Source organism: Macaca thibetana, chromosome 1 (assembly GCF_024542745.1).
Source record: "Macaca thibetana thibetana isolate TM-01 chromosome 1, ASM2454274v1, whole genome shotgun sequence".
Taxonomy (NCBI): Eukaryota; Metazoa; Chordata; class Mammalia; order Primates; family Cercopithecidae; genus Macaca; species Macaca thibetana.
In genome coordinates this window covers 156,614,887-156,620,983 of record NC_065578.1, presented here as the reverse complement: position 1 = coordinate 156,620,983, position 6,097 = coordinate 156,614,887, and positions in this window count along the sequence as shown.

Genomic DNA, 6,097 nt, shown 5'->3' with positions numbered 1-6,097 from the left:
CTAACATAACACTTAAAATGAAAAGAGCCCATTCAGTTCACCAGACGAGAACTAAGCCCTCACAATGCACCAGGCCCATGGGATGCTGGAACTACAGAGGTGACTAAGCCACCTTTCTGGCTCATAGTGAGTTCACCTCTGTGGGGGAAGACAGGCATGCCACAGATAGCTTCCCATCACGGAGGAGGTGCTGCGCTAGGAATGCAAATCTCCAGTGTGGTCCTGAGTCACCATCTTCACAAGGGAGGGTGCTTAGGTCAGGCTGGGAACCCTCCTAAGTGCCAGGGAATGACTTTGAGAGCAGGTGACTCCAAAGAGGAGTCTTAGCAGGTGAACAGGTGATACCTAGCAAAGAAGGCGTGGGAGGCACTCCTGGCCGTGGGAGCAGCAGCAGCACAGGCATGGGAAGAGCTACAAGTATTTCTGTATGACTGGAGAGTAGGTTAAAGTTGGAAGCTGGTATTGTGGAAAGGGAGGAGCCAGTCCAAAAGGTCCTTGCAGGCCACACTGAGGAACTTGGGCTTTACCCCAGAGACCACAGACAGGTTTTAGGTCCAGTCCAACTGGTATTTTAAAGGTACTACTCTTTGGTGCCCGTGCGGTGAGTGGAAAGTTATGGGTAGGAATAGATTAGCTATGTGCATAAAGTGCCTAAAACACAATGTTATTAATATTATTATTTTTTGAGACGGAGTTTCGCTGTTGTTGCCAGGCTGGAGTGCAATGGCGCGATCTCAGCTCACCGCAACCTCCACCTCCCAGGTTCAAGCTATTCTCCTGCCTCAGCCTCCTGAGTAGCTGGGATTACAGGAGTGTGCCACCATGCCTGGCTAATTTTGTATTTTTGGTAGAGACGGGGTTTCTCTATGTTGGTCAGGCTGGTCTCAAACTCCCGATCTCAGGTGATCCACCCATCTCGGCCTCCCAAAGGGCTAGGATTACAGGCGTGAGCCACTGCACCGGCCCAAAACACAATATTATTAACACAATAGTTTTCTGCATACTCTGCTCACCTTCCTCATCCCCTCCCCACCTCATTCAGCTATGAGCCCCTGCACAGGGTAGGTAGAGGAAACAGAAGGTCTTGTCTCAGATGGGCTGAGTCGGGGGCTCAGATCGGTCACAGATATCTGGGAAGATTCCATGTGGCATTCAGATTCATGGCTAGCAGACTCTTAAAACAGGCTGACCCAAGCTAAAAGGGGGCCTAACTGGAAGGATGAGGAGGCCTGTCCCAGGTACCCAGGCTGGAAGTACAGTCAGCTCTGGAGGGCATGGTACTACAGGGCCACATCTCTATTTCTCTCCCAGAATCCACACAGTTTCCTCTCTTGAGACTGCTGTCCTGGTTTCAAAACACATATTTTGGGACCCCACTCAGCTCCTGAATCCAATCGTTAAGGGTGTGGCCCAGGAATCTGTATTATTGATGAGCTTCCCTGGTAATTCTCACACCAGCTCAGGTTTGAGAACGCTGAGGCAGAGTTTACAAAGATCCCACAGAGGGCATGTGAATGGTCCAACAGAAGCCAATTGGCAGTGCATGGTACACTGGACCAGGCACCCCACCCCATACCCACCCTGAGAGCTGAGGCCAGGGCAGCCAGTCTAAGGACAGGATGGATCTCAACCATGGCTAGGCCACCCACCTACTGGAACCACAGTTTGCTTTCACGGAGCCGCTTTGCTTCACTATCCTCAAAGGATTGCTGCAACTGGTCATTTTGGGTTCACTTCCAAACTGCTTCGCTGATTTTTTAAAATTTATGTTTATATATTTATTTAGGACAGAGTCTTGCTCTGTCACCCAGCTGGAGTGCAGTGGCGCAATCTTGGCTCACTGCAAACTCCAACTTCCTAGTTTAAGTAATTCTCCTGCCTCAGCCTCCCAAGTAGCTGGTATTACAGGCACGTGCCACCACGCCCAGCTAATTTTTGCATTTTTAGTAGAGACAGGGTTTCATCGCGTTGGCCGGGATGGTCTCGATCTCCCGATCTCGTGATCAGCCCGCCTTAGCCTCCGAAAGTGCTGGGATTACAGGTGTGAGCCACCGCGCTCAGCCTGTTTTATTTATTTATTTATTATTTATTTATTTATTTGAGACAGAATGTCACTCTATCCCCCAGGCTGGAGTGCAGTGGTGCAATCTCGGCTCACTGCAACCACCTCCCAGGTTCCAGCCATTCTCCTGACTCAACCTCCCTAGTAGCTGGGTCTACAGGTGCCCGCCACCACGCCCGGCTAATTTTTGTATTTTTAGTAGAGATGGGGTTTTCGCCATGTTTGGCCAGGCTGGTCTCAAACTCCTGACCTCAGGTGATCCGCCTGCCTCGGCCTCCCAAAGTGCTGGGGTGACAGGTATGAGTCACCAGGCCCAACCATGCTTCGATGATTTTTTAAAGGGTGGAGTTCTGGTTTCTTTTCCCCCATCTCACAAAGGATCCTTAATCAGGCAACCCCGATGGGAAGTGTTAAGGAATGAGCCAGGCTGACCTGAAATAGCTTCAGTTTCTGTTCCTTGGGAGCTCAGAATGACTGCCGCTGGAGCAGTGTGGTGCCCTTCTCTTCATTCTGCACCAGAGACAGAGGAGGAGGGGTGAGATAAGAGGTGGGAGTGAGAAAGGAGAGAGGGAGGGGGAGATGAAGACGGATGGAGAGGGAGAGGGAGAGAGGATGAGCAGGGCACGGGGAGAGGGAGCAGAAAGGAGAGGCAAGACAGGGAGACACAGAGCACAGAGGAGGAGACAGGTGGGGGCCGGGGTGGGGCAGGAAGAGCCTGTGAGGTCACCCAGGCCACCCTGCTCTCGCTGGTCTGTTGTAACCCAGTCCAAGACTTCCTACCACCACAGTGGGCCAAGTTGGCTTAGTGCTGGAATGCAAGTGGCTATGGCTTGGAGCTTTCCCTCTGGCTGAGGAAAAAAAATTGCTGACAAATCTGCCTGGAATATCTGAGTTTTTCCAATGCAGAAAGAAGAAACACACAAACACACACACACACACACATACACACACACACCAGTCTTATCATAAGCCTGGCAGAGCAGTTCAGGATGGAAAATTTTCATAATTGAGATGGATGGAGGAGGTGCCACTAAAACTGGTGGAAAACAAGCCCCACCTGCCCCCACTCTATATGATGACACCTTTCCAGGAGCCCTCGTATCCCTCCCTGCTTTCGTCCCCACCTTGATCTGCCCTTCTTGTCCCCAAGTACTGTCAAGGACCTAGGAGATCCCCTTGGGAGCACTGGAGTTTGGTGACACACAGAAAGCCCATTCCACCAAGAGTGGAGATGGTGCCCCACCAGCCCTCAGCCCTGGCCAGCTACAAGCATCTGGAGGCAGGAAATTCACCCAGTGACCAGCATCTTGGAGGAGGTACATGAGTCTTAAATGGAGCTCCCAATACTACTCCAACTTCTACCCCGCCCCAGCAGGTCCTCGGGGACCTTCCATGCTCCCCAAACCAAACGATTCCTCCATCTCTCCATCTCTGGGTGCAGGGGGCATGGCTTGAAGAGAAAAAAATCCTGGAAATTTACGAAAAATCCTGGAAATTCTGGAAATTTAAGAAATCCTGGAAATCCTGGAAATTTAAGAATCCTGGAAATTTAAGAAAAATCCTGGAAATTTAAGAAAAAAATCCTGGGATAGGTACAGGTTAATGAGCATCTCCAGTTAGCCCTGCATGGTGGGATCAGAAAGACCACAAGACCCAAGTAAGGGAGGCAAACATGTGCAAACTGAGCTGCGACTCATGTTAGGATACTCTGAACGTCAGAGGTACAATGGGCTTCTTGTGAGATCCCAGGGAAGGAGCCATGAGTGAGGTCTGGGTGACTCTGAGAAGGCTCTGGAGGACCTGGCGTTTGGACTAGACCCTTGGAGTGGAGCGGGGTTTCCACAGGGAGAGGAAACTGGGAAAAGATTTTGCTGATCCTTCAAACTGCACCTACAAAGCATGATCAGAGATTCTGAGCCCTGCCCTTTCTACCACGCCAGCTGGGCAGGACAAAGACAAATTCGTGGACCTGAGTGGATATGAGTCCAGACTGTGATACCTGTTTGGGTCAGTCACATGACTTCTCTGAGCCTTGATTTTCTCATCTGTAAAATAGGAATTACAGCCATTTCACAGAGTTGCCATGAAGATGAAGTCATTCAAGCCAAAAGTGCCTGCCACATAATAGATGCTCAATGGATGTTTCTTGAGCAAATACGTGTAACATATGGCACTTTACAAGGGATTTCTTTCACAAACACAATTTTGATCCTCCAAAACATTTTGTCATGGTCCCTGCTCTCAGTCTCGTAATGTAAAATATGACTGACCCCCATCACACATTGCAGGCAGCACTCACTTCCTGGGAAAGCTGAGCTCTGTATGCAACACGCTGCCCAAGAAGGAAAGGAAGCAGCACTGGAGACCTGTGTTTCGTCGTTAATCAAGATAAGGGCATTTTTTTCCAAATGTCTGTGGAGGGGGTCACACAATTTTAACCATTCACTGCTGTAACCCCATTTTCAAAGTGTGGTCTGTGAGCCATATGAATCAAAGTTTCTTGCAAAATCCAGGCCAAAATCCAGACATAAGGAATCAGAGGGTCGGGTCCAAGAATATGCATTTTGAACAAACTCAGGTTCATAAAGCTTGAAAAGTTTTTGAGGCTGTTGTGCCTGTTGTTCTCTTAGTCTGGTACATTCTTGCCCAGATAGACAAAGGGCTTGCTTCGTTCAGGTCTGTTTAAATGTCTGCTCCCCAGAAAGGTCTTTCTTGACTACTCAAATAGAGTAGCCTCTATCACCTTCATCCCCTTAATGTGCTGGATTTTTATCAAAGTACTTACAACCTGACATCATATTATTCTTGTGTTTGTTTATTGTCTGGCTCTTTCATTAAATGTAAGCTTCATGAACATATCCATTTCACTGTTGTACCTTTAATGCTTAGAACAGTGCTTGATACATAGTGGATATCAGAGAATTACTCATTAAATGAATGAATAACTGCTCTATGCCCTTGAAGACTGCACTGGTCATTAGTGCTGACTGCCAACTATTTCCAGCTCTTTCCCCTTCTGAGCACAAGGTAGACTTGTAAATCTGCTCCTGTTTGTAGGATGGGTTCATATGACTAGTTCTGGTCAATAAGCTGTGAGTGAAAGTGACTGGAGCTTTTAAATGCTGGTGTGGGATCCTCCAGGCTCTCTCAGTTTCCCTTTGGCACAGTGATTGGCAAAATTAGACATGGTGAGTCTGATGAGAAGAGAGCCCATGCCAACCTGCAAAAGGCATGTAACGTGAGTGAGAAAGGAGACTGTTATTTCAGGGCACTGAGCGGTGGAGCTTATTACTACAGCATAACCTAACTTGTCCTGACTCTTACAGCGATTCCATGTAGACAGTTGTGCAACTGTGAGAATCCCTGGGAGTTCCCTGAAAGCTTCGGGGATTTCAGGTGACTTCAAACACCTCAAAGCCAAACAAAACCAAAAAACGTCCCTTTCAGGAAGTCAGGCCATGTTCTGTCCTTCCATTTTCCTTCTTACTAGGGGACTTGGGGAGGGAGACTGAGGGACGGTGGTAAAACAACTCACCCAACAGGAAAACCAGCACGCTCCGGGACCACCTCTGAAGTGATCTCACACCCTGACCACACACTCTAACCTCACTGTCATAATCCTTCCCCTTGGTCAAAAATAAAAGCAGCACACCCACTCTGCTGGGAGTGAGTCACAAACAGAAAAAAGTCAATGGGTCTGAGCCAAGAGGATCTACTAACAAGGGGGAAAAGCTCCCAGGGGAGGTGTTTCAGCAGATGCTGTGGTCTCACCATTGTAGCCTGAATGACCAGACAGATCCAAAAAATGTTAAAATCCGGGCATCCGACACTACCCCAGCAATGTCCTGACCTTATAATGAGACTAGAGTTTCTTTAGCACTTCTTCTCTGGAGAAGAAGGAATAAGTTGCTATTCATGTGGGGTGTGTGTGTGTGTATGTGTGTGTGAACAAGAAAGAAGTCTATGTGTGTGTGTTGTGGGTGGTGGGGGGATGCTATTTCAGGGAAGAAGGGGACTGGGCTGGGAAAACTGGCA